The sequence below is a fragment of the Piliocolobus tephrosceles genome, chromosome 10, assembly GCF_002776525.5.
Source record: "Piliocolobus tephrosceles isolate RC106 chromosome 10, ASM277652v3, whole genome shotgun sequence".
Taxonomy (NCBI): domain Eukaryota; kingdom Metazoa; phylum Chordata; class Mammalia; order Primates; family Cercopithecidae; genus Piliocolobus; species Piliocolobus tephrosceles.
The window spans coordinates 43,855,637-43,882,338 of NC_045443.1; the positions used below are offsets into that span (position 1 = coordinate 43,855,637).

A 26,702-nucleotide genomic window follows, 5' to 3' on the forward strand; every position below is an offset into this window, starting at 1 on the left:
AGCATTTTAATGTATCTTCTTTTTGGTAGAGGTTCCATTCCTGCTTGTTATACCTCTTTGTCTGCAGTAGAGGCCCTAATACTTATACTAGCATCCTTCCTTGAGCTTTCTTTATCAGAATAGATCACAGCTTTATCCTCTAGTCAAAAACGGTATCCCAAACAGACCATCATGTCTAAACTGAGGTTCCTTGGTGGATACCTGATCACTGGTTGCCCATGATCTATGCCTCCTCTTTGTCTATATCAACTTAACTTGAAGCTACTGCAGGGCACCCTATGGGAAAAGTACACTTATCTTGGTTCCTTTTCTCTTAGATTTTCCAACCCTATCTTCTTTCTGCCTTCCAGGAATTCTCAAAACTTTCTCTTTGCTGATGACACCACTATTACTTTTCACAGTTTTTGTGTTTTGTCCTTTTAAAAATATGATTTTGTGTGAAGTTTCATTGCTTGACTTCCTTAAAGCTAGATCCTAAGTCCCATTCTTCCAATCCACTCCCAAGACTTCATATAATGTGATGGTTAATTTTATATGTCATTGTGGCTGTGTTAAAGGATGGGAAGATAGCAAGTAAAACTTTATTTTGGGGTGTGTCTGTGAGGGTGTTTCTGGAAAAGATTACCATTTGAATCAATAGACTAAGTAAAAAAGATCCACTTTCCCCACTGAAGGTGAGCATCCTCCAACCACTCCAGGTTCCAGATAGAACAAAAAGGCAGAGGAAGGGCAAATTTACTTTCTCTGTTTGAGCTAGAACATCTATCTTCTCCTGCCTTCTCTTGCCCTTGAACACTGGAGCTCCTGCTTCCCAGACCTTGCAATTCTGATACTTATACCAGCCACATTCTGTTTCTCAACCTTCGGCCTCAGATTAAATTATACCACCAGCTTTTCTGGTTCTCCAGCTTTCAGATGCTATATTTTGAGACCTCTTAGCTCCATAATCATGAAAGCCAATTCCCATAATAAATGTCATCTTATATCTATATACCTTTATACCTGTCTGTCTATCTATTTATCTCCACTTGGTTCTGTTTCTCTGGAGAACTCCGACAAATACATATAACAAAGACTCCTCAAGTTACATCAGCCTAGGCTTCTCCTGGGCACTTGAGTTCCATGTGTTCGGGGGCCTAAATGTCATCTATATATCTCAAAAGCAGTTTAAATTCAATGTGTCCAAAGTCTACTTGTGATAGGCCCTCTTCTTCCAATGTTTCCGCTCCAAAGAATGTTGTCACCATTTATCCAGTTATTCAAGTCAAAAGCATCATAAATTTTTCTTTATTACCTTCCACATCCAGTTCTTTACAAAAGCCTGATTGACTTTTGCAATGAACTGAAGTATTTCTCAAGTTAGTCTTTTTCTTTTCATTTCTTTCACCTTCACTCTTGTCCACGCTACCATCATGTCTACTGTAAAAATCTCCTAATTGATCTTGAATCCTCTTTTGCCTTCCTTAACTGGTCCTACCATTCATTCTTTATCCAATAGCCAGAGGGATATTTGAAACACAACAGCAACAACACAGATGATACCCTTTATTTGCTTAAAACCCTGTAATGTCTTCACTTTACTCTAAGGATAAAGTCCAAAATTCTCAACACTCCTGGTAACATTCTGCCTGGTCCACTCACATCTCTGGTCTCATCTCCTTCCACACTCTCCTCACCTTAGTGTTCTAGCTACACTAGTCTTTCCATTCCAGAAATTTACCGTGTTCTCTACATCTCAGGTCATTTGCACATGTGGGTCACAGTGACTGGCATGCTTCCCTCCCTCCCCCATCCTTAATTTATCCAGCCCCTGTAAGGGGCCATAGCAGTGTCTTTCATAGTATCCAACTTAGTCTAGGGGATCAGGGAAGGGTTCTCTGAGGAAGGGGCAGTGGTGCTGAGATCTTTGCTGCTGTAAGTATACATGACTGTAGTCCAGAAGCTTCAGTTACAGTCTGTTCTACTTTGTATGTTAATAAGAACCTCATTCATTTCATTTGCATTAAGCCATGCTAATCCAAGAATTTTTTTAAAAAAGATACATCAAACACTCATATGGCCCTTACCACATGCCAGTCACTGTTTTAAGGCCTTACGTCTATCAATTCTTCAGAGCAGTCCTCTGAGGCAAGTACAATTTTTTTTCTTATTCCCATTGTACAGATGAGGTAATGGAGGCACCAAGTTGAGTGGCCTCCATGCTATGCCACCTTTGTATTGCTGTCTCTACTACAGAGAACTAAAGCCTAAAGGGAACAGGAACTATGGCTTTGGTAGTAAGCAAAACTGGGTATAAATCCTGGCTACATTAACTAACTTCTGTCTTTTCCATCTTCTATGAAATGAAGGTAATATTATTTACCACAAAGCAGAGTTGTGAGAATGTAAATGAGATAATGAGTGTCAAAGTTTGGCATATAGTAGGCCTTCAATAAATTTAAATCTGTTTTATCTCTTCCAGTAATCAGAATTGAACTGATGTCTTTATCTACCTGCAAACATACATAGTATTTCATATGCATAATCAGACACTTACAAGAGGACTTTACAGTCTCAAAACTCTCACAAACATTATGAGTGAGGTAGGTGCCCCTTCACAAATGCACAAATTAAGACCTAATTTTATGCTGTTTTAGCATATATAAAATATTTATTGGGGTGGGCATGGTAGCTTACGCCTATAATCCCAGTGCTTTGGGAGGCTGAGGAGGGTCTATCTCCTGAGGTCAGGAGTTTCAGACCAGCCTGGCCAACATGGCGAAACTCCATCTCTACTAAAAATACACAAATTAGCTGGGCGTGGTGGTGCATGCCTGTAGTCCCAGCTAATCAGGAGGCTGAGGTAGGAGAATGGCTTGAACTGGGGTTGGAGGTTGCAGTGAGCCGAGATTGCACCACGGCATTCCAGCCTGGGCGACAAAGGAAGACTCCGTCTCAAAAAAAAAAAAAAAAAAAAAAGTATTCTATTTTTGCCTTGGCCAAGGGAGCTCTCACAAAAGTTAGGACACGTTTTCATAGCTTATATCTTAACTATGAAGATTATATTACTGATCTATTTTAAGGGAACAATGGTTAAATGCACAATTCAAAAAGAATTAGCACATTATGAGAAACTAAATATTCTGAATCATCTGTCTACAGCACAAAGTATACACCTTGAAGCCTTTAGACTACATCATAATTGCTAAAATTTAATCAGAAACTGTGGAAGATACAGAGGATGAATAAAACAGACTCCTTGCACCTGAGGAACTCAGCCTACTAAAACAGATTTTGAGGAAACTCTTAGAGCATAATATAATTAATATTTTTACCTTTTTCTTGGAATAAATATGTATGGAATTAATCAAAGAATTGTTGCATGAGTAGGATAGAAAAGAATATTGCTGGCAAATACTGTAATTGAAACGTAAAATTTTCATAGGCATAGATTCTTCTGCTGTTTGCCATCTCAGAACATGGTACCTTCATTCACCCAACCGCTCACTGGGCAGACCTGGCTGTCCCATTCTCTATCCTTCACCTGCTACTCTTGTCCAACGTATCACCAAGTCCTATCAGTCCTTCTTTCAACATTTATTTAGAATTCATCCACTTCTATCTCCATGACCACTATGTTATTCCGAATGACTGCCCTACTGAAGGCCCTATTGTGATTTTGTCATCACTTTTAGACGAAAGTCAGATTTCCTAATACACTGGAAGCTCTATATATTTTGACCCAGACATAGCTCTTTCATCTCATACTGAATCCCACCACCCCTCACTCACTGAATATACTGGGCTTCTTTCGTCTTCCCACTGCCACTGCAGGACCTCTTAAGGCACTGTTCCCTCTGCTTGGACTGCCATTCCCCACATTCTTAGCCAGGTCCCTCCTAATGTTAACTAAAACAACCTGAAAATCTTTAAAGGTCAATTGGTCAGCGTGTCCTTCTCTGACCCCACATTACACTAGATCTGCCACTATATGTTCTCCTCCCCCGCATAGTATTTATCACACTTTCTACTTACTCTTTTAGTTGCCTATTGATAATTAACTGTCTTAGGCAGGAAACTTCATGAGAATAGGCATGGTGCTGGGGTTGTGGATTCTACATATTCCTGGCATCTAGCACAGTGCCTAGTGTTACATTCCACTAAGATAAGTGCAATTGTATATGATCTGTGTTATATTAATAGATAGAGGTATGCTTTTTGATTACAGTTTTATAGGATAATGCTTCAAAATGAAATGAAAATGCTCTCCTTTGATTGCCAGGAGAAAGAATAGCTTTGTTGCACAGAGAATGTTCAAAACGCTTCTAAAAGAAAAGTCAAATTGAGTTCAACAGAATTTTCTATAGTCTAGCCCTTCTCCTCATTAAAGTTAAGTTTCTCTGTGATACAAAGAGGTCTTGCAGAAACAGACTGGATTTTCTAGCACAGCAGCGCTCAACTGCATTGTTAATTCAATTCATTCTTCATGAAAATACAAAGTCAAAACTTGAAACCAAGTATTTAGAATATTAACATATTAGAATAATTTCATTTTTATCGTATTTATTAAAAGATATCTAAGTGTTCTGAGTAGTTAATTCTTTATATCCAAATTCTAATTATTAAACATTATAATATCTTGTTCTTTGGATGGGTGCCTAAGAAGTTCAGGGTGTAAGAGTGTCAAAACAGTAAATTTCTTAAATTTTACCTACACGGTTCAACTTCAAAGAAAGATATCAAATCTGGAAAGTGAAACAGTCCTTGACTCGAGAAGCAAAAGTTCTGACCTTCCCTAGTTACTGTAAACATTTATTTTACCTGATAAGTGAAAGTGAAAAAGGGAGCTAATATTGCCAGAGCAGATTTCCCAGCATCGCTATCTGTCTCATCTTTCATGCCTACCCAGTACTGACAAATTCACTTTGAAATTTAGGTTTAGGTAGCAGATAGCCTCACCTATCATTTACCCTTTGGTTGAGCAAGGGTCATGCAACTTCTAAAAGCCAAATCATCTTGTATCCAAGGAACTTATTTAAATCCACATCCACACTGTACCACAGATAAATGAATGTAGCTTTCACACTACAATCTAATATTACCTTTATATTAAATTCTCTTAATTTCCCCAACAATGCCATTCTTGTCATATTTTGTCAGTGAGAGCGCTTGTTGGTCTATAGCATGAGTTCTCACAGAAATTAGCTTCCATAAAACTATTCAGTCTGAGGTCGCTCTTAAAGAAGAAACCGACAATAACAGCAGAACTGTACTTACTTGACTATTTGCTATTGCTAGTGTTAATATTTTAGCATTTCCTTTTTTTTTTTTTCCTCTACTCAGATATAGCTTACAGGTAATATCTAGGAAAAACTAGAAAAGTTAAGATAAATAACCAAATACTGAGGTATTTTCCCATTGCTGAAAAGATTACATGCTTGCTAATATAAGAATTAAAGCATCCATTTGATGAGGTATAAAGGACTGGTCATAAGATTTGAATATGCGATTTTGTTTACAGACTTTCTAGCTCTGATCTTAGAAGAAAACATAGTCATCTTAAACATAAATTGCCACATAAATTTTAGTTCATATTTTCCCAAACAGTAGTTTCCAGAATGCACAGGAATATGTAGCATACACGATATTAACATAGTGAACTCTTTATGCTCCACATTTTAATGCATGATACCTAATCTGTCATGAACTCTGGATGCAGTAAGTTCCATTCATTATAATAGATAACTGGACCACTCCCAGAGGTACTTTTTCTCTGGAATAATTATTTTCACTTTCTTTAAACTAATTCACGTAACTAAAAAATAGCTTCAATAACCTTAAAGCACACTGTATAACATGTGTAAAGAAAACTCAAAAGTTGAGTTATTAAAGCTACATTTTTCAGATCTTAAATGTTGCTTACATACTTCTTAGGAGTATAAATGTAAATACTTTCAAGAAAATCCCAGAACACTATCTAAATATAAATCGGAACTGGAGGATCTTGAATTATAAACTAAATGGCAATCTTTTATTAAAAACACACCTAAATTTCTTTACTTTGTCAAAACTAAAACTTTTAGCCAAGGGTTCATGAATGTGATATATATCATCAATTCAAATATTCTCTCACTGAGTTACAAAACACTCTTAGTTTTACTATACCCTGGGCATTTAACTAAAACCATCGGCATATGCTCTCTAAGATACTCAAGGTACAGGGATACTTAAATCCACTGGGAATTCTCCTCTGTCTGATTAATAAATTTGAGGAGAACACCTCTACTTTTAGATAGTTGACTCTACTCCTTCAAAATCTAAAGTTAGGCTTATATTCCATTCAATTCCCTAGTTTCTTTTAGTAACTTTGTTCTAAAAATACTCCTTAACTAAAATGGTCAAATTAAGAAGAAGAGGTAAGACACAACAGTTTTTCTTTTTCATTTGATAATGGTACAGCCCAAACTCTTAGCCATTCACATGTACTGCACTAAAGTGATGTTCCTTCTTTGATTAGTCAAAAGTTTTGTGAGTTTTCTGTTTGTTTTCAAGATAAACAAAAATCTTTCATAGAGTAATATTGTCAATGTACTTCTAAACTTTCATATTTTTTCCTAAGACAAATTGTGTCAATTCTTCATTACAGTCCATGATCAACATGGAGATATAAATAACTAAACACATTTTACTGGTTGTATTTGCAATGTTTCCCTTTCTTATTATTCACTGTCCTAATTTTATGCTTAAACCTAAAATTATCTGCAAAAGAAAACTGCAATCAGGACCTGGGTAAATAATTTCAGTGTTTGACATTGTACTGAATTGATCATTTCTAAAATGAGAAAAATAAGTTAGTATTTTCAAACATTTTAATTTGTAATGAATAAACAATCAACACAATAAAAATAAGAAAGTAAGCATTATTTTAGCACTGCAAATATTCACGTAAAAACAGCTGTACCTTAATTATTTATCCAGTCCTGTGTAAGCTTTCCTGACTTGTTTGGAATGGCAGATCGGTGTAACAGCTTTGACTTATATGAACCTTTAGAGATCTAGACATTGATTTAAAGACCAGTGGGAGTGAACGAGACAAGCCAATCAACACCACCACCTCACCCCAACACCTCCTCCTGTCCAACTTGCGTCAGCTCTTGAAAAAAAAAAGAGAAGCTAAGTCAGTTTACCGTTGTACATTTGGATTAAACATCAGTTACACCAATTTCTATTTGCTTTTAGAATTTTGGCTTTTATACAATAAAATAATCACTGCAAGTTTTAGCATGGTTGGTATCATTCTCTATCAAGATTCTACTAGGTTGGTTGACTGATGAATATGGAAATATTCCTTTTTCAAAAGACTTATGAGTTGAAGTCAAAGCAAAACAATACAATAATAATAATTATGAGTTCAGATTGTTTAATGAAACATTATAATCAAAATCTCCAGAAAACATTGATTACATAGTGAAAGAGTTATTTTCTTTTGAGTTGTTGACCTTTTCAGAAAAAATTTTACAGAATAACAAACACTTCCAAACAGTACCCAAGATGCCATGAAGCTGGAAATCACAGGCCAATATCAGCCACCACTCTTACACCAAAGGCAGTGTGCTGAGTAGGCAAAAGGCTGTTAGGCATTTTAAAAGAATTTTTAAGTAGGTATTTTCTCCATTAAAAAAAAATCTACTTGGCTCTCCACATGTCAGAGATAGAGTTAAAAACTCTACCATATTGTATATGTTGGCAAATCATTTATTTATTCTGCTATTAAGATGTATCAACTAGACACTACTCTGAAAGTGAGGCAAGAGAAACAAATCACAAACCAATCAAGAATTGAGAGTTCTTTGCCTTTTAAGTATTTATGACATGAATGAACAATCTAATAACCAATCAGAAGCAATGCTAGATTACAACAGATGTGTCAATTCCTATTTCTATAAAAGAAAACTAAACATTGCTCCTGGAGTAAAACATTCTTAAGTCGATACAAGACATTAAACATTAAACAAAATGTGTAGTTAACTATTTTTTTTTCCTTTCCAAATGTGCCTGTTTGGTCTATTAACTACTTAGTATGGTAAACTTACTTTTACTTGTCTCTTAGCTCATTGTCTATTTTTTAGAGTTACCCTATAGTTTTGTCTTTTATCAGATGAGAAGTATTATGGTCTAGGGGAACAGTGATAATAACAAATGTACCAATTTTAATGGTAGGGAAATCTCAAAAAAAATTCTTTTAAAATTTCTATTTCCATCATTTAATAGTGATGTTTCCAATTTAAGACTTCTTTCTGTTTGCAAAGTTATCAGATAAATATAAGATTAACCATGCAAAAATTTGCAATAATTGTTAGAAAATCAAATCTATTCTGTTAAAATTTCATTTGATAGTGGGTCGAACAAGAATGAACACACTCCAATATGTTAATTTGATATTAAATTATAATATCATATAAAATAGGGTGGAGATAAATGTATAGATCCTTAACGTTTTATTCTTGCTAAAATTGTAAGCTTTGGCTTTGTCGTAATTCTGATCTTCAAGTATAGTAAATAATTATAGTAAATTAGCATTGGATAAAAATTAAAAGCACACATTAGAGACTTCTATTGAAGAGTTTAATCATGTTTCTTTTAAACCTACTCTACATAGCAAAATTCTTATTACAAAACTTTTCTAACACTGACTTAAAAATCAAATATACACACAGGAAAACTAATTTGGCAAAAGTTAATAAAGTAAAATAATGAAGTATCTGGTTAATTGTTTGACTATTTTTTTCCCTAGATCATTTGACATTTTCAGATGTGGCCAAAATTAATGAAGAAATATATGATCTGCTCTCAACAAAACTCACAATAACTTTTCTTTCATAAGCACAACACAGACTTAAGCATTATAATTTAATGTTTTGAATATTTATTAAAATCATACCACAATGTAATCTCATGCACATTTGGTAATAGACTTGTGCTGTTTGAATTTTAATGCATGGCACATGCAACAGATTCAGTTAGGCTCAGGCTTGGTTCATGTATCATGGTAGAAAGAGCTAATCATCAGAATATGGGCAGACCTTAAAAATGAATAAAATGAAAAGTACGTAAGTAGTAAATAATGAAACAAGTCTGGGAATGAGTGACAAACACTTTAACCTGGCCTTCACATAAGAAATTCAAATATGTGCCACCATGAATAGATATATGAGATTTGGTCAGTGTGTCTATAGGGGTAGGGGCTGGGGGTAAGATACATCCACAGAAAGGGAGACTTGGTTTCCCAGACTAGAACCTAATTAGTGTTAGCAGAACTGCACAGCATGCTCCAGGACTCCAGGAAATAAAGAGTCCCTAGGGGTTGAGGACACTGAAGATTTCAGAGAGCCCGCAGACCTTGAGCCGGCTCTTAAAAGTCCATGTGAGATCCTAGTAGGTGGAGAGGAAAAGGAAAGACATCCTAGATGAAAAATATCCTTGTAATTCTGATCTTCAAGTATACTAAACAGTTACAGTAAATTAGCATGTTGGATTAAAATTAAAAGCTAAAAATTAAAATGCCAGTGAGAATCACTGGCAACAGTGAGAATCATTCTGGCTGCAGTAGAGACCTTCTGGAGCAAAATAGGAGAACAGAATGGAATAGTACAGACTGCAAAAGGTGTTAAGTCTAGGGAACTCAGATTTTTAGTGATAAAGATCTTTTGAAAGCTTCTGAAGAAAGTAAGAAAATCAGCACAGTAAAAATGTAGGAGAGATGATGGGGTGAAGGTGGGGGTGGAGGTGGAGGTAGGTACAGGGAGGCCAGTAGGAAGGTTGGCTGAAAGTTTGGGTTTGGTGATGTTTGCCTATCTGAGAATAATGGCAGAAGGAAAGGTGGACAAATGGACAAAATTTAAATTGGAGCCAATGGTAATTTGAATCTTTTTCTTGTATTCCTGTTTCTTTTTATCACGTTCACTAGCTCACAATGCTATGAATTTTAAGTGATCATTTTATGAAAAACAAGAATGAGCAATAAAAATCTTCATTTTCCTTACATAGAGAAAGAGAGTATGGTGATAAGTCATTCATTTCAACACCCCTTTCATCAATCTATGACTATCATCTTCAAATAGTACAAAGAAGGTCTTAGAATGTACATCCCAATGTAATGTTATCTATTGAAAATACAAGACTGTTGGCTCAAAATACAGTGATTCAGATTATACCTGCACATTGAATAAGAAATTTTCTTATACTTATTTAAAATCATTGATTATATGGTTTAAAATTTCTAACTCCAACGGTGTCCTTAAAGAGAAAGTTACAGAGGGATCAAGTTAAAATTAGTCAACAAATAAATTTTAAAAAATCTCTTAGACCATCAGGGTATTTCACAATGACATTGGGAGAGATAACCTGTTGTTCTCATCATGACTATACACAAACTTCTAATTTAGTCATAGGACAAAATAATATTTGAAAATAGAATTTGGTTGTAGCCAAATTGGAAGAAGACGTTTAGAAACAGTAATGACTAAGAACCAAATTACTTATTTTTTAATACTTTTGTAATGCCTTTGTTTCTATATTCATTGCTTTTCTTTGCTCTCACTTCAGTTTCCCTTTAGGTAATCTCCCTTTTTATCTTGCTTCCATTTCTTGTTAACTTTTCTACACGACATTGTATTTATGATACCTTATTCTCCAAGAAGTTACCTTTCATCATAGATTCATAAACTCAAAATCTAATTGATTTTTTTATCCCATCGTATGTAAATGTCTATCTGACCTCCCAGGTCTTTCCTAAAAAGTGGAAAATATTAGCAGGACTGCAGAAAGAAGCAATATTTTGATTACTTCTTTTTAATATAGATTTGCCATCTGCCTTTTGGTTTTCAGACTTACAGCGTTAAAGAGAATTTGTGATCTTTCTTGATGCCGTTGTTTTGGCACTTCAAATTCTTCATTTTATTTCTCTTTTAATATAGATATTTGCAAAAAAAAAAAAAAAAAAGAAAAAGAAAAGAAAAGTAGAGATAATCCATAGAAAAATGTTACAGAAATCTTCCTAAATTATTCAAATAGCAGAATTCTCTGCCATGATGAAGGGGAGTCAAGCACTTCTATACCTGGGCTGCCATATTATTTTTATCACTTGTAGAGTAATGAAAACATAGGTATACTATAGGTATCTCTTTACATGGTTCTGTAATTATTAACCCCAACTTACAAAACAAAAAATTAGAAATAAAAGAAGAGATAATTTAGTGTTATCCCCCAAAAGCCACATATCAAATTAATTGCAAACACAGAAGTAAAGATTAATAATTTTCTAATTCACCTTGGCAAAGCCTCTCAGATTTCCATGGAAGCTTGAGCCACTTCTATTTTTTAAGACACCAAATATATATACATATCTTTAAATTGTTTTAATCCAAAATGGGATTACTAAAATGTAGTGCATTTTAAATATTTCTATTTAACAAAATAACATCTCAACACACATACAATACAAATGACTACAGGATTAGGCTCATTTGATGATGCCTTCAAAAAATCTAGAGTTAACGCTCTCCCAGATATGAAGCCCCAAAGGGCTTTCAGCCCAGGCCCCTGGGAGAGGCTCTGATTTTCCATTCTAAGAAACCCCACCAAGTGAAATGCAATGACCCATGAGTTTTGAGGAAATTGCTTAGTTGATCACATACCACTCTCTTCCACCCAACCTAAACCACCTTTACAGTTATATAATGGAGCATTTTGGAAATGTTTGAATAGTCAACTACTATGTTGCAAAATTAGCAAACAAGGTTGGTTCAGGTTGACAAATTTATTGACTTTGTCACAGACCTAAATAGAAAATTGCTTTTAGTCTCGGCTGACAAAACAAGAAAATTAAATTAAAAAAAAATCTGGTTAGACAACAGCCCATGATGTCTATATTTTGCCTCTGCCTTTCACCTTTGAAAAAGATCTTTCTGGTCCATTTCATTTATTGATCCCACACTGAAATGATACAGGGAAAAGTATCACAAGCTCATTTCAGACTTCCACCTAAGCAGAAATATAATGTAACAAGGTCTATAAGACTTATGGGTGATTACAACTTAAATAATGTACTGAAATTCTAAATGTTAAATTAGAACTTTTAGAGCCTTGCTTTAAAGAATAATTTCTAGCCTTTAAAATGCCTGCTTAAGAAAACAGAACTGCTAAGAGATGTATAATTATAATAACAATACTTCCTGAAAACTGACTCACCTTGTTAATGTAAGTTCTTCATACAGAATACATATTATGGCAGTGCTGGGCTGGGTTGACTCTCTTTCTAGTTCATAGTAATTGATGGTTTAAAAAAATTACATTCTTCTTAGATCATAGCATATTAAATTCCATGGGTCTCTTTCACATTCCGGCCTGTCCCTACCAGAACAATTTTGATGCATTTTGATTTTGTAATTTCATTAGTGATTGGACTTTGTAAACCTGTTATCATCTTGCTTAAATTTGGACTTTCGGTAGTTTAAGCTGTGACCCAGTATGCTGTGTGGCTAGACTTTAAAAGCAAGGGAGCCCTTCTAAATGGTGATAATGCGAACGTATGCTTCAAAGAATCAGTATCCCTACTAACCAAAGATATGTTCAGGCTGGCCTTTTTACTATTCTATCCAGAATGTTGAAATAAGAAATGCATATTCACTAGAAAATGTCTTTCAAAGGAATATGAACAGAGAGAGACAAATAATAGTATCATTGACATTTCCTAATTCACTTTTTAATGAACTCGGGAGGATTTCCGAGTCAGAACTCCTCAGCAGAGAAGAGGGCATGCTTCTGCCTGCAAAGCTTATTTCTACTGCTGGACTCCAAGCAACTCCAGGGTAGGGCCATGGTGTAGTCAGAGCCCTTCACAGGGACACTTGTTGCCTAATGCACTCATTCTTTGCTACAGGAGTTTGCAGTGCCCAGCATGGGAACATTAACTGAGCTTTTTGTACTTTATGGCTGCTTGAGTTAGGAATTATAATTCCTGGAAGGCTGGGTATGAAATTGGTAGCACTAGGCCTTCTTTAAATATAGGAAAAAGTAAATTCAGAATAGAATGCAATTTCTACTCAGAAAAGTAAATGTTTTGACTTCATTCGGTGGGACAGCAGCAGAGGGCAGACTTTGGGCAGATGGTATATTTAGGTTTGGGATGGAATCAAGTATGTTTAGATGGCCGATTTGCAGTAATTATAAGTAATCTCCTTTCTTGTTTACCTTGATTAATATTAGACTATCCCTCATGCATAATATGTACTATATAAACACTGAATGAATGAAAATCTTTATTAAAGGTACTGATTCAATTTGCGCATTCAAAATCTTTCTTTAAAACTTATTTATGTATGAGGTTGCAGCAAGAGACATTCTAATATTCAGTTGAAGGGTCCTGCTATGTATTAAAATGCAGTATTTTCTTCTTATCCTCAGAACCAATTGTGAAACAGTAAATATTCATGCTATATGCAAGGACCCATTAGTTGCTTTAGAGAGAGCTGCCTTACTTCAATATTAAGCAGTAATTACAAATGTTGTATTCAAATAAATTAGGACATAGGGAAATTAAAATAAGTTTTAAAAGGTGAGATAGAAAAATCTAATAATAATAAGGTCCCTATGTTGTTTTGAAGATTATGTTGTTCTCACTCATAAGTGGGAGTTGAACAATGAGAACACATGGACATAGGGAGGGGAACATCACACACCGGGGCCTGTCCGGGGGTAGGAGACTAGGGGAGGGATAATTACATTAGGAGAAATACCTAATGTAGGTGACAGGTTGATGGGTGTGACAAACCACCATGGCATGTGTATACCTATGTAACAAAACTGCACATTCTCCACATGTACTCCAGAACTTAAAGTATAATATAAATAAATAAATACAATAAAAATTATGTACACAACATATAAAATATATGCAAAGAGAAATCATGTATATCAAAATGTTAATCGTGGTTATTTCCAGAATGTGGAAATGTAGATAGTGTTTATTTTATTTCATCTATATTAGCTGGCTAACCTTTAAAAAATACGGATTACTTTTATTATCAAAAAAGAATAAACAGAATTAGAAACAAAAGTAACAAAACAAAGAGTTCCTATTTTAGGTTTTTCAACAATCGTTAATCAAATCCTGGGCATTAGCCACTAGCTAAATCTCTATTTTGGGGTACTTAACTAGCAAACAATCAACTCCCTTAAAAAGTCTTTGATTCTGAATGGGCATTTATGAGCTATTTAGAATCTAGATAAAATTATACATCTTCAGTTTGTTCTGAAAGAATGGAAAAAATCGATTGTTTTTTCCCCATCTGCAAGACACATTGTAAATAGATCTCAAAATATTGTTGAGAAAAATGGGCATATAATATTTTTTACAATGCTGTTAGATAATCAATTTCTATTATGGCAGAATAAAAATCATCTCATTCATTCAATGAATATTACTCAACACCTACATGTGCCAGATTTTATGCTAGGGGGTAAGGCAAAGAGACAATTAAAAAATAAAAGACCCAATCTCTCCTCTCAAGACCTGGTCTTTCAAGTGAATTCATTTCTTATGTAGGTCATAATAATGTAACAGGATGCACAAAATGTCCATGGCATCTGAGGGGTAGGAGAAGTATGGTATCCGACTCAGCTTGCAAGGGGCAGAGAAGCTTCTGGAGGAAGTGACAGCTGGGCTAAAGCCGAAAGAACAAATAGAAGGTTGGCAGGAGAAATGTGATGGGGAGCAGACTGCAGGCAGAGCAGATAGCACAAGCAAAGGCAAGGAGGCAAGAAGCAGTTCCTGACAGCTGGGTGTTTCTGAAAGAATGGAAAACACCACTGGAAAGGTCAGTGCAGGGATCACAGAGGGCTGTGGATACCATGTCTTTTCTTTGTTATGTTTAATTCATATGAGTTCATAAAAGAAGTCCAGCTCAGCAGTTCCACATAGAGCTCGAGATTTCAGATATTTGAAGAAAATGTGTTTTGTTAGAAATTGTGATAATAAAGGTTACTGCAAATAGTAAAAACCACCTGGGTAGCATGAGGCAATCCTTCTTACATTGCATCCCTAGAGAGAGGGTTTATGTGGACCTGGGCTTCTGCTTTGTGTTTGGACCATCAGGATTGTTGTATTAGGCTAAGAACAGAAAAGCTTAGGTTTATGAAGTATTTTGTTTCAAATGATGTAAACTATGTCAAAACATAGTTAATTGCAAGTTTTACAGGAGTTGAATCTTTAACTATAGAAATCCTGACTCTTCCTTCCTAGATATTTGAAGTTGATTTTTTAAGTTAGACTCTAAAATTCAACATATTTCAATTTGTCTTAATTATTTTAAAATCTACCTAGGTGAAGATCAATACTTGTTAATTATATATGAGCAATTTTTCAGTAATATTAATATCTTAATTTGCAAGCATTTATATTCCTTAATTATTTCTTAATAGGGTCTTGTATAGTGTTATAGTGTTATAAGTAACAATTGAAAGATTGATACGTGCTTATTTGGATGGGTGGTCTGATTTTTACATGTGAATAAGACAATCTTACTGACTTAAATAGTTTTGCTTGCATCTTTTCTTTCTCTTTAAATTAAAGGCTGATGGCATTTCGTTTGATGTTTACTTAAGACTTTCAGCACTAGCTTTTTCTGAGGAATCCTGAGAGGAGCTTCACTGTTTTTGTCTTGAAACTTTCTATCCCTTTTTATCTACATGAGAAGTCTTCTGACACCCTATTGAAAGTCTTCTCTTGTTCTGAACAATGTTCTCTTCTGTTATGCTAACACTCAGTGCTGGACTTTGATTCAGAAGATCTAGGTTCTAATTCTGACTCCATTAATTACTAGCTGTACTATCAACAACGTGGTAAACCCTATGAGCTTTATCTCATTTATAAAATAGTACATAGTTCCTAGGGTGACAACAGAACTATTGGTGGCAGCAGATAAAATGTACACATTTTTTTATGTTAGTAAATTAAAACAAGGAATTTTACAAACCTAAGGTAAACTATAAACATGACTGGAGTTCAAACTAGCCAAATTTCTTTCTCCCTGTGGAACTCATTTTGCCATTGTTTGGATTAAAAACCTTAGCAATGCTAGTAAGTAGTAACGACACTTAAAAAGAGGTCAGAGAAATATCAAAGTGGTCATCCAAAAGAAATGTTGGACATAAAATTCTGACATGTTGATATGAAATCTCAATTCTGAATGTTTCAATTTCACTAATTCTCCTTGCAAAATTCACCAAATGTGAATTGGAATGAGCTATCTTTAGTATTTTTTTAAATTCCCTTTCCCGTTTTTAATCAATTAGTCAATTAACCAATTATTCCATCAGTGAGTAATCTTTGAATATCTATTATGCACCCAGAATGGTTGACATCAGTGTCTCCATGTCTTTTGGCTTTCCTTCTGCCTCCTCAAGTTGGCCCCGTTTTATTCTGACTGACCATAAGCCTTGAGATAACCCGGGCAATTTACAGCTGAGCTGATATTCACAAGAGTTCTGTTGACATACACATATGCATATTAATTTATTAATTATATCTTATATAAACAAAGACATCTGCATACCTATATCTGTGTCTGTATTTATATTTATTACAAAGCACAGTCCTTTATTTTCTGTTCAGATGAGCTCAGCTTTCATCCTGTGTTCAGATGCTATGTTCCTCTTAGTTCATTATTGTTTTCTCACTGTAATTCCAAACTCTTTTTCTCAAATATGATCTGCCCAGTGAAATGGAGAACACATTGACTCTGCAGTTCAAACTCAAGGACTCAGATCCAATCACCACTCTGCAGCCTAGGAGCTGAGAGACTTTAGATAAGTCAAGTTAACCCCTTCCTCCTTTGTGTTGCTTGTGCCTCTTGCAAGCCTCACTGTTGAGCTTAAGGGCTGCACTGTAAAACGTTTGTTTACATGTCTGCCCTTCTTGACTCTGCAGTCTTCAAACACAGACACTGTGTCTTATTCAGCACAGCACAGAGTTAATAGTACAGATTCTGGAGCCCCACTGCCTAGACTTAAGTCTGACTTCTTCTGTCTTTTATCCTGTCTGACTTTGGGCAAGTTATTTGCCATTTCTGTGCCTCAGTTTCCTCATCTACAGGAAGGAAATAATAATAGTGCCTACCTCACACTGCTGTTATGAGGATTAAGTAAGTTAATATTTGTAGAGCATTGAGAAGAGCATCTGGCACACAGTGAACATTTGTGAGTATTTGTTATATATGCATATGTAAAGAATGGTCTCCAACTTCAATACCTAATATGATATCTACTTAATAAATCTTTTTTGAATAAGTAAAGTCATGCAAATATTCTGGAACTCAGTTTTCTCTTTCATACTGGGTCTAATGGAAACTTAGACAAGGTTACTATGAGGGTTAAATGAGGTATTGGATATATAGCATTATAAACATACAAGGTATTTCTATTGTTCTTTGTTTATAAAAGTGAAACGGCATTAGCAAAATTGATTATAGAATTAAATTAGCTTCAACACGTTTTCCTTTGAAAATGTATTGTTACTGTGTATTAGACTATTATTTCATTTGTTATACTATTGATTAGCACTGCGGAAAAGGTGAAAAATGTGAGGTTTTGACTCTGACCCCTGGAATCTCAGAAAACAACCTCGTAACAAGGCACAGTTTGCAATATGTGTTTGTTTAATATTAACCAACCTGTGAAGCTGAACAGCCCCATGGTACATATTTACCCCTGAACCTGTCATCAGAGCCAGTGTTTAAACATGCAAGTGTACTAGCAGATTTTGGGAGTTGACTGGCTTTGCTTTGGGTTAATCTTTTTTGTGAGACTGATAAAATATGAAGACCAAAGATGTACCATGACACACTTTCCAAATGCCGAAGTGACCTGCATTTCACTTACACTGTACCATTTGATGTTGCTGAGCATTTTAGTACTAATTGCCAAAACTGCTAGCCACACAGTTTTGGTCTAATCACATTCAGTAGAATCACATATAAGACACTTTTAATCATTATGAATCAGTGTATGGATTAGCTGGCAGCACGAGTGGATGACTGGCTCTCTTTGAGGCAGTTTCTTGATCAAACAAGACCACATACTTGTCTTGGGACAAGATACATGGGAATCTCCCATCTTTACATCTCTTAAATCCCAGGCAGTCTTGCAAGCATGCATACATGCTACTTCTCATTAATTTGAGGTTAACCTGGCTAAGATTGCTTAGAATTTGAGTGGAAGACTAAAAGGTTGTGGTGTCAAATACTTTATTAGGTCCAGTTTCACTCATTCTTTGATATTTAGAAATGAGGAGTTTTATTCATTTCAGTGTGCAGAAATAGATCACGTACCATGGCTTTGTGGCACATGAGTTTTCACCTAAAATGCTTAAGAAACAATTGTCTTCCAAAGGTTTGCATTATCTCGTGTAATCACAGTTATTCTATGTTATGGCTGCTAAAATTATTTGAGAATAATTGAATAGAAGATCTATATGAGATAGTATACTGTATTAACCAGATTTTTGGTCAAAATGACTTTTCAAGGATTAAAAATAGCTAAAAGATATATACAAATGCACACACACACACACACACACACACACATATATATATATAGAGAGAGAGAGAGAGAGAGAATATGAATCATATTGACATGGCCTTCCTTTTATTTCTTGAGTAGATTGGTAAATTAAGACCACTTTCTGCTTGTTATTCAACTCCTCCCTCCCTTCCTCTCTTCCATCCCTCCCTTTCTTCCTTTTTTATTTTTGCACAGAGCAGTAGCTTAGTAAAGAAGGCATGTGTCTTCTTTATTTACTTTTCTTCAGTGAGATAATTTACAACCTTAGAACATGGCCTGGGATAGAGTAAGAGCTAAATACACACTAGTTGCTGTTATTGTTGGCTGTATGTTTTTAAATCAGTGGGCTCCATAAAATAGCCTAGGCACACAATATTTTTATGGGAATCTATTCATAAAATAATCTATAAGCAGTAGATTATTTTGAATTCAACATAATGATCAGTATTAAATAACTAAACTCCAATTCAAAAATGTAATTCTGTATTTCTTGGCTGAAAATCAGATGACAAATTTAATGCATAGGCCTCCTGGCAAACATTTCAGGAATGGTTGCCAACTTTTGTTATTAATAATATTAATAGGTCTCCAGGAGAGATGGCTTCCTTTAGTGGGTTCCTTAAAATATCCAGCCACTTAGGCATTAGCATTCCTTGTCTTGTGCTAACATTTCACACATAGGAGGCCCTGAAAAAATATATATTTAAAGAGAAAGGCTGACATGGTCTTAATTCCTCCAGCACTGCTGCAACATCTGCTAACTGTAGTCTGACATTTAATAAAATACATGGATTTGCCATAGCAACGTCTGCAACACAAAGCGTATATGTGTTTCTAAGATAAGGAGAACTTTTTCTTTTAAAGAAAAGTACAAAAATCTGTTAGTGATAGGTACCAATGAGATATTCTGCAAAATGGAAATATGTATAGCAGCAATACTTTAATATGAGACCATAGAATACTTCTAAACCCTTTACTTAGAAAATTTCTAAGTTACTTATTATTATTATTTTACAAAAGGAATCTTAAAGGGTAATATTTGGATGCATAATATTGACTCTGGTGAAAACAACACAAAACCATACATGTAAGAATTTGGGGTCATGACTGTCACTTTAGACAAAGCATAATACATGAATATAATGTCTTTATTTTATTTTGCCTGACACTTTCTATATGTCTGAAGTATAATTTGTGAAAAGTGAACCTCAAAAAACTTTAAAAAACAGACAAACAAAAAACATTCTATACCTATTTCTAAACTATGTGTATAAAATGTTACTTCAATTTTTATAGATCTAAAAATATGGGCAACTTATTAGGCCTTCTTTCGGCCTCAATCAGCATATTTGGTGGCCTAAACCCTGTAGTGAATTTGAAGCCTACCACGCTTAACTATTTCCCCACTTTCCCTATTTAGAAGGTGTGCACTCATTTATTTTTTTCTCAGTTAATTCTAGTGGAGAATAAAGGAGTAATAAAAATGTATTCACATGGACTATTGAACAGTTTTCTAATTTTTTTTGCAAAACAAAATATTTATAATGGTAGAAACTCAGAAACATATGCATATATATTAGTCTTACTGAGAGAATTACAAAGGGGCACCAAATAGGCTTTTAATTTCAATTCTGATCCAAAAATTTAGAAAGTGACTACATAGAAAGTAACAGTCGAGAGGTACTGGGAGATCTTGGCATAGAATAACCTCTTACCCAGTTGAGGGAATCAAATTCCTGAAAAGTCCATGACCGGAAAATTTCAGGTTGAGTAGCTTAATAGCTTAAAGGGAAGATATGGTTTACACAGTTGGGGCCAGGCTTGTGTATATCTGTAAAACATTTTCACACAAATAAAAGTAAAAAAAAAAAAAATCGCCAAGGATATTTTTACACAGTTTTAAGTGGCAATAATAAATACAATTGAATTTTGAGTTCTCACCTTTTGCTCACTAAAAAAGTTTCTAGAGTGGTTCTGTACAAGAGTTCCAACAACTGCAAACTCATACTACTTTGTTGTAGATAAACACATACCAGGGGACATCCAATGCCTTTTTGATTTTATGGATTAGAGGAATTATCTCCTGCTTGCTAACCCCAGTGTTGATCCAGGAACAGGACTCACTTAAATGCTTGACAGGGAGAAACTTCTGATAAATTTAATTGACCTAATTGACCTACTAGGTCTAGATGAGTAGATATTTCTCAAACTTGTTCCTCTGCCTCTCAAAGCAGAGGTTTTTAACCTGGTGCACGAAAACGATATCACAAGGCACAAATTGCCAACCCTTCTTGCACTTATTGTTGCTGCCTCCCCTCAAACCAAAACCCAGTTCTAAGGCCTTACATGAAGCCCCAGGAGCCTCTTATGTCTTCTAAGTCTTTAGACAAAAGGATCTCCTCTCACTGTACTTCCATTTGTATTCCCTTCCTATCAGTGAGCCCCTGGTCCTTACTCTTTTTCTCTTATTCTCAATCAGACTGACTGGGATTTGCATACATGATGTTAAATTCATGCAACTTCATAAAAGATATATTGAAGCAAATTCATACTATGATTTTTGCATAGCTGATTGCAGTTAAAATTAATTCCTATTGATAAAATTACTTAGACATACTAATAAAGTAATAGAAAATTATTATTAGCAAAGGTTATATGTTCTTTAAAAATATTTTCTAGTATAGGTGAATAGTGTAAGTATAAAGTGTTAAATTCTCTTATTTTTTCAAGAGTTGAATATAATAAAGAGGAATAATACTAAAGTGAGAAGATCATAGGTTTTTGTAAAAGTTTTCTTTTGACTTTTGCCTTGGGAAAATAAGACCTGTATGTTCATCTGTCATTGTAGTAGGGAGATCATGTAAGTGTGACCTTCATAATCCATGCTAGCATTTGTTTCTTATGAGATAATCCAGTGGCTTGTGTCTGGCTGTATCTCGTCTTCCGGGAGTATTCTGTAAACTATTGGTAAGTTACTGGAGCATGTCAATGAGTTCTGCCACACTAGAGTCTTAAGAGAAGCAGCTTAGACAAAATCTATGAACCACCTCTATATGAGTCATATTTTCATTCATTCCAAACCAGTTCCTTATTTTATTTAAATGTTATTTATATGCTGATTATTTTAGCTAAATCAGATTTGCAGAATGAGAAAAGCAAGTAAATTGTTCCTTAAACATGATTTTTTCATGATCCTTGGCAAAAGTATTATAATCTAGACCCCAAAATGAAGTGTCTGATTACTTAGTTTTGGTAATATAGTACAACTCATTTTTACTTCTTTATTATGTGCAAAAATTTAAATTTAAACGTAAGTAGATGAAATAATATAAGGAAGCCTCAGCTGGCATTATCCGATATCAACTGTGGCTAATCATTGCATCTAAACCACTGTGCCCCCTCTCCCATTATTTGAAAGTAAATCCCAGATACATAATTGCATAACAAATATTTCTATGTATATCAGTAATCGAAAAATACTTTTAAAACGTAGCCATGTGAGACAATTTTAAAAATCAAAACAACACCTAGTGTTTACTGGTTATATCTTGCAGTCTTACAGAAAGCTGAGCAAGTGCCTCTGGGTGAGTAGATGAGCACATATTTTGAAATCTGACTGAAAGGACACTCCAGAAAGGCTAAGTTCTTTCAGGAAGAAATGTTAGGTAAATCATGGGTATTAAAGTGAAATTGATTAAAATTAGGCAACATATAGACTGGAGGATCCTCAAGGCAACAGAAGAAGAAATGACAAGTTGCAATTTAAAAAAAGGGGAATCAATTTTATGACGGTTAGACTGAAGAAGGCAGAATTTTGGAGTTTGAGAATGACATTTTAAAAGTCATGTAAATCAACACAATTCAGAATATGGGTAATTCTGTAGGACAAATAACTAGATTTCATCATCAAATAAATTGCAAGATGTGGAAAAAAAGACACGAGAGGTTATTGACTCTAAGGACTGAAAGAGACTTAAAAGACTTAACAACCAATGAGAGTGAGAACCCTGTTTGGATTCTGATTCAAACTAACTAAGTGGAGGGAGGGAGGGAGAGAGAGAGAGAGAGAGAGAGAATATGAGAAATAAATGAACTCTGCATGAATAATTAATAATATTAAGAAAATGTTGGTTTGATGAATATGCTAATTACCCAGATTTGATCATTACACATTATATATATGTATCAATATGTCACTCTGTACCAATTATTAAATACAAATTAAAAATTAAAATAAGAAAATAAATGTTGGTTATATTTAAGATGTAATGATATTTTAGTTATTCTTAAAGATTTCTTATCTTCTTGAGATACATAGTGATCATTCATGGATCAGATTATATGATGACTTAGATCAGCTTGGAAATAATTTAGTAGTGATTGTGGTGAGGTAGCAGAGCAGAAAAGATACGAATATAGATAAACTGCAACAGACAAGTATTGATTATTGTTGAAACCAAGTGAAGCTGGAGATTCATTACACTATTCTCTGTACTTGGGAATGTTGAAAACTTTCCCAATTGAAAAAATTTGTGTAAATTTCCTAGTTTGGAAATACCGCACATAGTTTTCTTGGTAGTTCCCCCAGAAGTTGAAGAAAGAAGACACTATAAATTCCTTCAGTCAACCAGAAGTATTAATTAACTAGCACTTTTAAGTTATGCCATTATAGATGAAGTTTATAGTGATGACTCTGAGACACTCTGAAACATTGAAAAGTTAAATTATGTGCAATAAAATTTTGATTTTAAAGTGAGCCTCACTGTGTTATTTTAACAGCTTTATTGAGGTATGACTGACATACAACAAATCATACATACTTAATGTATACAATGATAAGTTTGGACATGTCTATACACCTGTGAAACTGTCACCATGATCAATGTAATAGATATATCCATCACCTCCAAAAGTTTTTTCCTGTCCTTTTGTTTACTTTTGTTTGTGGTAAGAACACTTAACATGAAATCTACCCTACTAACAACACTTTAGTGCCTAACAATAGGCATTATGCAATGCAGCCAATCTCTAGAACTAACCCATCTTGCATAACTGAAACTTTATGCCAATTTAACTGCAACTCTGCATTCCCCACTTCTTCCAGCCCCTGGTAACCACCACTCTATTTTCTGCTTCTGAGTTTGACTACTCTAGCTGCTTCATATAAGTGGAGTCGTGCAGGATTCGTCCTTCTGTGACTGGCTTATTTCACTTAGCACATTGTTCTCCAGGTTCATCCATGTTGTCACAAATAGCAGGATTTCCTTCTTTATCAAGGCTGAGTAATATTTCATTTTATAGATATACCACATTTTCTTTATCTATTCATCTGTCAGTGGACATTTGGGTTGTTTCAATAACTCAGCTATTGTGAATAGCGCAGCAATGAACATGGGAGTGCAGGTATTGCTCTGAGATTTTGATTTCAATTATTTTGGATATATACCCAGAAAGTGGGATTGTTGGATCATATAGTAGTTCTATTTTTAATTTTTTTAGGAAGCTCCATACTGTTTTCCATATTGCTTGTACTAATTTGTATCCACACCAACAGTGTATAAGAGTTCCCTTTTCTCCACATGCTTGCTAACATTTGCTATCTTTTGTGTTTTTGATGATAGCCATCCTAATGTGTGTGTGGTGATATTTCATTGTGATTTTAATTTGCATTTCCTTATGACTACTGATGTTGAGCATCTTTTCATATACGTGTTGGCCATTTGTATGTCTTTTTGAATAAATGTCTATTCAAGTCCTTTGATCCTTTTTTTAAATCATGTTATTTGTTATGCAGGTGTTCCTTATATATTTTGGATATTCAGTTCTTCAGACACATGGTTTGCAAATACTTTCTCCCATTCCATAGGTTATCTTTTCATCCTATTGATTATTTCCTTTGCTGTGCAGAAGCCTTTTAGTTTGATGTAGTACTGTGTGTCTATTTTTGCTTTGTTGCCTGTGCTTTTGGTGTCATATCCAATAAATCACTACTAAGACCAATGTTAAAAAGTTTTTCCCTATGTTTTCTTCTAGAAGTTTTATGGTTTCCAGTCTTACATTCAAGTTTTTAATCCATTTTTAGTTTTTTGTTGTTTGTTTAAGATGTAAAATAAAGATAAAGAGGACTTCTTTTCCCTATTGTGTGCTCTTGGGACCCTTGTTGAAGATCAGTTGACCATATATGTATTGGCTTAATTCCAGGCTCTCTATGCCATTCTATTGATGCCAATAGATGCCTTAATTCCAGGCTCTCTTTATGCCAATACCATACTGCTTTTGTTGTTTTGGTTTTTTTTTTGGTACCATATTGTTTCAGTTACTATAGCTTTGTAATGCATTTTGAAGTCAGGAAATATGATGGCTCCAGCTTTATTCTTTCATAAAATCACTTAGGCTATTTTGAGTCTTTCATGGTTCCATATAAATTTTACGATTATTTTTCCTATTTCTGTAAAAAAATGCCATTGGGATTTTGATGAGGACAGCATTGAATTTGTCACTCACTGTGGATAGTATGGGCATTTTAATAATGTTAAATCTTCCATTCCATTAACCCAAGATGTGTTTCCATTTATTTGCTGCTTTAATTTCTTTCATTGACCTTTTATAGTTTTCAGTATACAGGACTTTTACCTCTTTAATTACATTCATTCCTAAGTATTTTATTCTTTTTGAGGTTACTATAAATGTGATTGTTTTGTTAATTTCCTTTCAGAATAGTTCATTGTCAACATATAGAAATCTGACTGATTTTGTATGTTGATTTTGTATCCTGCAACTTTACTGAATTTGCTTACTAGATTCAAGAGTTTATTGTAGAGTCTTTAGGATTCTTCTACATGTAAGATCATGAAATGTATGCATACAAAGTGTGCATGTATGTACCACACCCCTTAATTAGTTTTTTTGACATCTTTGGAAAGGTGTTATTTTGACACACATGTACACATAGGTTTCCAATCACTTAACAAAGGGTAATTATTTAAGATACAGTCACAGGAATAGAATAAAGCTAGAATCTCTTACCAAAACTAAAATCTGTGCCAAATATACATATTTTTATGAGACCTAAGATGGGAAGACTCCTTCTATTTGTGTCTATCTCAGCGGGTGGGCAACTGGAGATTCTCTCTTCCTAGTTGATAGGCGTAAAGCCTACCCCTTCTTATGACAGCAATTAGGGTTGAGAGACAACTTACTCAAAGATCAAAGCTAATAAGGTCCTGGCGTGATGACTGAACCAAAACTCAAAACCCATTGTCTAACTTCTGAGTCCAGCTCCTAAGACAGTCCATTACCATTGGGTACCTACTTTATGTTGAACATGATTCATAAGATAGGATCCTTGTCTCCAAGACATATGGAACTGAACTGGAGAGCTGGGGCAAATAGAGTAGGTTTTGTGTAGGAAGAACGGTGCGACTTCAGAGATAGAAGACTGGATTCCAGGCAGGGCACATGGGATCAGAAATTTGACCTTGGTAACACCAAACAAGAGTCTACTTCAGCTAAAATAGAATGTTTGTGTAGAGTTTGGCTGAGGTTGATCTTAACTACCAGGTTAAGAAGTTTGAACTTTAAGGAATTTTGGTATAAAGAATAATGGAAAGCATTATATTTGGTTTAATTATTCAATGTGGATACCATGATAATATTATGAAATAGTTTTAAAGTAATTATGCAACATATACAGTTTAACATATAGTTTAAAATTAATTATACAATGCACATAAGGCATTTCTATTTTACTTTTCTTTCAAAAACTGTATTACTTCTCTTCAAAGAAAAAGCTTTAAAAAAAAATTAGAAAACAGCGCTCCCATCCCCCTGTAAAAAACAATGTTTGCAATGTTGAGAATTATAGTAAACATATTTACATTTCTTATCACACCTTCCTAAGGACTGTCATCATTAGTCAAATAGGTAAACAGTTTAAGAGTGGTATACAAAAGTCAGTGGGTCTTTTGTTTGGTCTCATGACTTACAGAGAAGTGTTCATTCCCTCAAGATTACAGGATTAAATTATCTGCCCTGCCCACACACAGAGGAGATATGACCCAGAAGAACAGCCTGCAAAGTGATGTGAGGTATCTAATGTTTACTTA

At 34.5% G+C, this 26,702-nt stretch overlaps 1 protein-coding gene and 1 long non-coding RNA gene across 3 annotated transcripts in view; one reads left to right on the forward strand and one right to left on the reverse strand.

Moving 5' to 3' along the window:
- The window catches only part of LOC111555282, a 481,645-nt gene that overhangs the window by 403,587 nt on the left and 51,356 nt on the right, over window positions 1-26,702 (forward strand). The gene's annotated exons all lie outside the window — the stretch shown is intronic.
- The window catches only part of SLC38A4 (solute carrier family 38 member 4), a 59,907-nt gene that overhangs the window by 30,825 nt on the left and 2,380 nt on the right, over window positions 1-26,702 (reverse strand). Inside the window, exon 1 of one of the 2 annotated variants that reach the window (XM_023231196.1) lies at window positions 6,941-7,088. The exons of the other annotated variant lie outside the window; for it this stretch is intronic. The gene's annotated coding sequence lies outside the window, so the exon portion shown is untranslated. Of the gene's footprint in view, window positions 1-6,940; window positions 7,089-26,702 lie in introns of those variants that run through there. 2 annotated transcript variants of the gene reach the window in all.